We start from the raw sequence: 8,647 nt of genomic DNA, 5'->3' as shown, positions 1-8,647 counted from the left end.
TTTAAGGCCTTGGTGACTACATAGAGGCTGGCTCTGCACATCTACGTGATTGCTACGTGTGTGTGTGTGTGTGTGTGTGTGTGTGTGTGTGTGTGTGTGTGTGTGTGTGTGTGTGTGTGTGTGTGTGTGTAGGGGGGTTATGTTATTTGCTGCTGTGTCATTTTGTGACCAGCACACTTCTTTATAATATTTCACATAGTATAAGTGTGAATGTGTGTGTGTGTGTGTGTGTGTGTGTGTGTGAATCAACAGGCTGCTGGCACCAGGGATTAGCCATCTTCAGCGTTTCTTCTCCTTTCCTCTCCTCCCTTCCAGTCTTCCTTTCCTCTCTTCCCCTCCGCAGTGTCTCCTGACAGACTCCACAGCGTCACACTGTGCAGAGGAATGAGGATATGCACTACAGAGATGCCTGGCCCTTTCAAAGTGTGTGTGTGTGTGTGTGTGTGTGTGTGACACCCTGGATCAATGTTCCATTATAAACCATCCAGAGAAAGAAGGGAAGAACAGAGGAAGAGAATCAACAATGGTCTCAGTTTTCTATTGTAGATGTCTGAAGCTGGACAGAAGGTGTGTTTAAATGTAGAGACACAGATGGTTAACTGGAGGGGCTGTTTGAAAAGACCAACATGTGAACACAGGCAAGTGTGTGAGTACGCCTGAGTGTGTGTGTGTGTGTGTGTGTGTGTGTGTGTGTGTGTGTGTGTGTGTGTAGACAGATCTGACAGGTTATTCAGGAGGAACTCTCTAAAGCAGTGGTCACTACTTTGTTTGAGTGGAGATGTAGTGAGGTATGTACTGGCGGCAGAGAAGTCAGGCGCAGGAGAGCGAAAGCTGATTTACAACGGTGTCCTTTAATATCCATAAACCACCTTCAACAGAACAATACAATAAATGGGTCAAACAAAACCCGTTAACTACCAGCATACCGTGCATAAGCACTACAAGAAACAACTACAGACCAGGACATGGGGGGGGAACAGAGGGTTAAATACACAACATGTAATTGATGGTATTGGAACCAGGTGAAGACAAGACGAAACCAATGGAAAATGGAAAGTGGATCAGCGATGGCTAGAAGGTCGGTGACTTTGACCGCCGAACGCTGCCCGAACAATGAGAGGGGCCAACTTCGGCGGAAGTCGTGACAGAAGATCACTTTTTGAGTTAAAATACAAGCGGAGATCTACCGTTCAGATTTTTTTTTAACATACCAAAAAAAAAAAACGTAAGCCTATGCAACATTAAACCTATTAAAAACAGTATTGGAGTAATGAGGTTTGTGCAGTTGGCTATTTGGCCCAAAACATTATCATCGCATTTTGGCTTGGCTTGAATTGCCCTGCCAATACATTGTTGTTCATCTCAGACCATTAAACAAACAAAACATTTGAGGTAGGCTATATGACCACACTGGTAATAGATTAGTTGTTGTATTTATTGTGAGGCACAACTAAGTGAGCATACATTTAAATAATTTCCTTTTTTATTTTACTGGGCTTATGATCCTGCATCTGATTGTTTGTCTCAGTGAAGGGAGAAAAAAGCATCCTTTCACTTTCCCTTTCCTCCACTGACACTGACCGAAAAGGGACACCGTGTTCCAGCTGATGGCGAAACTCGAGTAGCGCCAAATTATTTCTGTTCATGCACAAATTCATTTTGTTATTCCTATTACCAGAGAAAGTGAAATATTCCTCAATATGAAAAAGACCCAAGCTGCTAATAACAACAATGCAAGCCTATCAATACACTTTCTTACCCATTCATTGCAGCTGCAGTGCTGGTTGTAGTGCTAGTGGAAGTAGGAAGAACGCACATATTATGGCTTATAAAAGTGTTAAATAAAAAGTGTAGACTGATGCTGAGTAAAAATGTAAACATGAACTCATAAAAACATCAGCTCTTTACTGTATTCATCGATAGTTCCTCTCTAGTCATGTTTTTAAAGTTTAGAAATCTCACAGTCTCAACTTTGTTGTATCTTTCTTTTACACCTGCTACATTACGGCAGACACAGTAATCTGAAAGCTGGTTGCAATTTCAGTTTAATCCACCAGAACAGACAGAACAAATATTACAACAAATATTACGGTCGAACTCAAGTATACAAATTGAAAATCACCCCCCCAAAATATATGTGTAATCTTTGTAAATAATATCATAAATAGGACTGGTGGAGTTATGTCACACATGCAGCTAACAAAATATATGGAAATGTCTGCTCGACTCAAAATTAAAACCAACTAATCGCAGTATTACCGCAAAAATGGAAGAGACACGTGGAAGGGGGAGAAAGTAAGGAACTTGTCTGTCTACCCTGAATTAAAGACCAACATTTGCTAAACAAAATTGTGATGAATAAGAAAGTTTACCAGTTTAATTTAAGGACCAAAAAATTGACAGCTGTGTCATAGTGATTGTAAAAGAGATTTTCGATGTACCGATTCCATGGCACATGGTTTATGAACTGATACACAAAACAATGCTGGATACAAAAGTTAGTTTTTAAATTGAAAGTATTTTACAAAATTGCAACCAGTAGAACGTTATATATTTGGGGGATACAACCATCCCAGCTCTGCAGATTTTGTCCCGAAGAGACAGAATCATTGGATCATTTGTTTTGGTACTGCCCATAAGTAGCTTGTTTTTGGTCGCAGGTTCAGGAATGTCTGAAGAATTGCAACATATACCTGGAGCTAACTCTGCAAATAGCACTGCTGAGTGATTTAAAAAGTCATAGTCAATCAATCAATAATATAATAATACTCTTAGCAAAAAAATATATTTTTAATTTACAGTAAGTAGAATCTGTGAGAATAGAAAGGTTTTTTGTGAGACATCACAGAAGATTTGAAAAATATATGACAAATAGAAATTATCACCAGATGGTGTTCAGAGATAGATGGGAGGGTTGAGTGGAGCTGAAGGATGGGACTAAAATCAAACAAAAGATAACTATTGTAAAATATACTGTGACCGTAAAATGTATATAGTATGTATAATCTGGAAGGAGAAGCCTAAGAGTTGTTGTCCATTAGTTTACTCTAATTACGGGATGGTAGGGTTAGGGGATAATAATAAAGAAAATATATATCAAAATATGTATTTTATATATTTACAAAAAATATATTGGAGATTGGAAATGATGCAGACAATAACATTGATGGAACAAACAATCTATCTGAAATATTAAAGCTGAAATACACAGTAATCTGAGTAATCTGATTGGCTAGTGGAGATTTGCTCCCTCCGGGAAGTGAGAGTTTGTACCTTCAGACATATGAATTGGTTCAAAATGGGAACACATCAACTACCCGGTGAGCAGGGGAACTGAATCTGGTGCACCTACCATTCAACAACTTGAGATGAATGAACAAAATAGGAACGGAAGGCTTATTTGCAGGTTTTTCACAGAAATGTTTGACGATCGACTAGGAATGCCTTGGGCATCGACCAGTTGGTGGCCGCTGCTCTAAATTATTGCTACTACTAAATGTAAACAATAACATATCATTAACAAAAACCGAAGATGATATTCTGTCAGACGTGAGATTTTCCAGCTCCATGAGAATGGAAAGGTTCAGCCAATGTATGCAGCACACTGTAAAAACATTTCAACAACGTCATGCAGTTCTGCTTGGTTGACAATCATTTTTTGTGTATTTTCCAAAAAAACCCTCCAGTCCTCAGCCTGAAAAATGTACCTAGTATAGACCAGACACAGTTTTCAAATAACTATTGTTCCGTGAGGAAAGGTCTATGCCAAGGTGATGCAGCTATTATCACAACAACACTGACGAAGATGTTGCTAGGCCATGTGTTCAGTGATCAGTGTTACAACTGTCTGCTGAACAGCTGTGGGTAAAACAGTTTCTTTACAAGAAGCCCATCATTTCTATCCATATTACAGTCCCACGCTGAGCTAAAATGAGAGGTAGGTAGTCTGTAAAAACTCTCACTTCACTAAATGTACATTCAGCCAGAGACTAGATTCTACCAGAAACGTTACTGTAGCTGCTAATCTAGGAACACTCCTCATAGACTTAGAAAAATGAAAGGACTAATTGAAGCATACACACTTCGAAAAGTGCTATCTAAAACCTAAAAGGATTCTTCGGTCGTCCCCATAGAATAACCCTTTGGTAGAACCAATTTGGTTAGAGATATAGCTCGTTTGGGTTCCATGTAGGTGTCACGGTCGTCATAAAGAGGAGACCAAGGTGCTGCGTGGTAAGCGAACATAACTCTTTAATAAAAGAGAGAACACTGAACAGAACTGAACAAAACAACAAAACCAACCGTGACGCAATATGGCTAGTGCAGAACAGGCAACTAAATATAGAATAACAACCCACAAAATAACCAAGGAACATGGCTATCTAAATATGGTTCCCAATCAGAGACAACGATAAACAGCTGCCTCTGATTGAGAACCAATCTAGGCAACCATAGACATATAAACACCTAGACTATGGAAACCTTAGACATACAAAAAACCCTAGACAATACAAAAACTAAACAAACCACCCTCGTCACACCCTGACCTAACCAAAATAATAAAGATAACTAAGGTCAGGGCGTGACAGTAGGATCCTTTCCATAGAGGGTTCTACGTGGAAACCAAAAGGGTTCTACATGGAACCAAAAAGGGTTCTACTATCTGGAACCAAAAATGGTTCTCCTATGGGGACAACTGAAGAAACATTTCGGAAACCTTTTTTCTAAGACTGTACAGTGAAGGTTTGATTGTTATACAACAACATTCTGTTGTTAATCTGCTAGAAATACATTACATAACAAATCTGAGCCAAACACTCTGTGTATGTCTGTTATGACTTGGATCTTCCAAGGGTGATGACCAGTTTAGTAGCTTTTCTTCCACCGTGACAGCTAACATTGTTTAGGGTGTGACTGACTGATCAATGAGAGCCAGTATTATTGGGGTGTGACTGACCAATTACCAATGACCATCCCTTGTTAGAGAGGAGCCTGAGATCGATATGTTATGGTAAATCAAAACCAATCGGCCGCTAAGAAGAGATATTGACCAAAAATGACACCTGACAAAAATTGTAGTACTATGGCAATATTATCACACAAGTTTTGCCATTTGATGGGAGTTAAGAATCATCCTAAAGCCCAGAGGTAGAGTTGTAGATCCAAAAGATATTTCCTGTGAGCCTGCAGGAGACTGGAGGAGACTGAAACATTGGCGAGAGGAGCTGTGAGAGGAGTAGTGATCCTCCTGTTGGCTTCTGGTGGGAGTCCTAATGGCATCTGAGCTACACTGAGACCTGTGGCTCTGGTAACACGGACAACAATGACCCTTTTATTGTAGCACAGAGAAGCAGTCGCCTCTAGTCTACTCTTTCATTTGAGTGGGTGTGTTTATCTGTTTTTGCAGTTTGTTGGCGAGCCAGGGAAACAGAGTTTGAATTTATAGCTTCGGGATTATCTTGCAGGATACTTTTTATAAAATGAATCATCACCGTTATAGTGGAGCCAGTTTATTGCACACAATTTATTATTTCCTGTCTGTTTGGGAGGCGAAGCCATTTTGAAATTAATTAATCATTGAAAACAAAACTATTGCTGCTGATTTTCATGATTTAACCTCTTCTATATTCTCCCTAAATATTGCTCTTAGCATTCCTGTGTGATTTACTTGTATTTTGACTGAATACATGGACATCCAGTCACACAGGGTTGTAAAATACAGAATAGAACTAGTATTTTGCAAAACAAAACGTACGTATTTTAGATCACTTAAATTGCATGAAATGACAAAGCTTCCCACTGGGCACCTACGGCAGTTCAAAGTCTAGTTTGGATTTACATTTGGTGGAGTTTTCCACAAGTTGTCAGCAACAAATGTCCCCATGTCATTGGATATAGGTTAAAAGGTTAAAAGTCGGGTGAAAAAGATGAAATGCCCTTATGTTGATGGCCTTTTTGCAAATCCAATCAGTTTTCCATGTCATCACATGAATGTCATTGATTGAATTGAAAGTTGGACGGCCAGAATGGACGAGTCGGCCGGACGGCCAGATAGGATGAATCGCCCGGCCCGGCCAGAAGGGACCAGTCGGTCAGACGGCCAGATAGGACCAGTCGGTCGGACGGCCAGAATGGATGAATCACCCGGCCCGGCCAGAATGGACCAGTCGGTCAGACGGCCAGAAGGGACCAGTCGGTCGGACGGCCAGAATGGACCAGTCGGTCGGACGGCCAGAATGGACCAGTCGGTCGGACGGCCAGAATGGACCAGTCGGTCAGACGGCCAGAAGGGACCAGTCGGTCAGACGGCCAGAATGGACCAATCGGTCGGACGGCCAGATAGGACCCCCCCCCCCCCCCACACACACACGCACACACACACACACACCTTCCTCACAGGTAGTGCGATACACACAGACAACAGACCTCAAACTGTATCTCACTGGCACTGATTCTCAGGTGTGAGGCTCTATCCCTCATCACTCTCTTCTTTCTTTTTCTCTTTCCTGTCATGGCCAAAATGATGGTGTATCTGGACTCTTCAACAGAGACCAAAACTGTGGAGCTGGCCATCGCACCAGACCAATCATTCAGCAACAGAAGCATCACGGTACACCTGTCTAGATTTTTTGTCTTCCTGTGCCTTGGTTTTGTGAATATGTAAAAAGTTATTGTTAGTTTCTCAGTTTTCCTGGTGTCTAGTCTAGTGGGTTGGGATGTTAATGTACGTTGCTGATGAATTACCAGCCACTTTCATATCATATTTAAAACAGCGTTTGTATAATGAATCCTTTTTAAATGTATTATTATAGATTTTTTTATATAGAACATAAATGCAGAAAAAAATTGCATAATTTACCGATAGTACTTTTCTCTCTCCTCATCCTATCAGATCTGCACAGAGGTGCTTGGGAATGTGGATTGGGCAAGTCGAAGGAGCAGGCGGAGTCTTACCACGCGGAGTGTCACAAGTTGTTCCCGTACATACTTGCCTTCGTGCCCGCAGGGTACGGAGGAAATCACCAAGATCGTTAATATATTTTTTTCACTGACTTCTCACCAGTGATGTCATCATAACCAGTAACCAATTCAACTTTTGGCCCAGGCCTAAACTGACCCTGATATACTGGCCATATATATTTTTGGGGCGAAAAAGCACAAGTTTATGCTACCTTCAAGGAAGAGTTTTGATATTTGCCACACCCCCTTTAAATCAGCTATTGTTTTTTTCTCAAAGGACAAAAGCATGCAAACATTAAAAACTATATGCTATGAAAATGTATTACACAACTAGCTACGTTTATTTTGGCATTCCACCCTGCACGATAGGTCTCATTCTCATTTTATATACAGTGCCTTGCGAAAGTATTCGGCCCCCTTGAACTTTGCGACCTTTTGCCACATTTCAGGCTTCGAACATAAATATATAAAACTGTATTTTTTTGTGAAGAATCAACAACAAGTGGGACACAATCATGAAGTGGAACGACATTTATTGGATATTTCAAACTGTTTTAACAAATCAAAAACTGAAAAATTGGGCGTGCAAAATTATTCAGCCCCCTTAAGTTAATACTTTGTAGCGCCACCTTTTGCTGCGATTACAGCTGTAAGTCGCTTGGGGTATGTCTCTATCAGTTTTGCACATCGAGAGACTGACATTTTTTCCCATTCCTCCTTGCAAAACAGCTCGAGCTCAGTGAGGTTGGATGGAGAGCATTTGTGAAAAGCAGTTTTCAGTTCTTTCCACAGATTCTCGATTGGATTCAGGTCTGGACTTTGACTTGGCCATTCTAACACCTGGATATGTTTATTTTTGAACCATTCCATTGTAGATTTTGCTTTATGTTTTGGATCATTGTCTTGTTGGAAGACAAATCTCCGTCCCAGTCTCAGGTCTTTTGCAGACTCCATCAGGTTTTCTTCCAGAATGGTCCTGTATTTGGCTCCATCCATCTTCCCATCAATTTTAACCATCTTCCCTGTCCCTGCTGAAGAAAAGCAGGCCCAAACCATGATGCTGCCACCACCATGTTTGACAGTGGGGGTGGTGTGTTCAGGGTGATGAGCTGTGTTGCTTTTACGCCAAACATAACGTTTTGCATTGTTGCCAAAAAGTTCCATTTTGGTTTCATCTGACCAGAGCACCTTCTTCCACATGTTTTGTGTGTCTCCCTGGTGGCTTGTGGCAAACTTTAAACAACACTTTATGGATATCTTTAAGAAATGGCTTTCTTCTTGCCACTCTTCCATAAAGGCCAGATTTGTGCAATATACGACTGATTGTTGTCCTATAGACAGAGTCTCCCACCTCAGCTGTAGATCTCTGCAGTTCATCCAGAGTGATCATGGGCCTCTTGGCTGCATCTCTGATCAGTCTTCTCCTTGTATGAGCTGAAAGTTTAGAGGGACGGCCAGGTCTTGGTAGATTTGCAGTGGTCTGATACTCCTTCCATTTCAATATTATCGCTTGCACAGTGCTCCTTGGGATGTTTAAAGCTTGGGAAATATTTTTGTATCCAAATCCGGCTTTAAACTTCTTCACAACAGTATCTCGGACCTGCCTGGTGTGTTCCTTGTTCTTCATGATGCTCTCTGCGCTTTTAACGGACCTCTGAGACTATCACAGTGCAGGTGCATTTATACG

Source organism: Oncorhynchus mykiss, chromosome 18, assembly GCF_013265735.2.
Source record: "Oncorhynchus mykiss isolate Arlee chromosome 18, USDA_OmykA_1.1, whole genome shotgun sequence".
Lineage (NCBI taxonomy): Eukaryota > Metazoa > Chordata > Actinopteri > Salmoniformes > Salmonidae > Oncorhynchus > Oncorhynchus mykiss.
Note: the sequence above shows the minus strand (reverse complement) of the source record.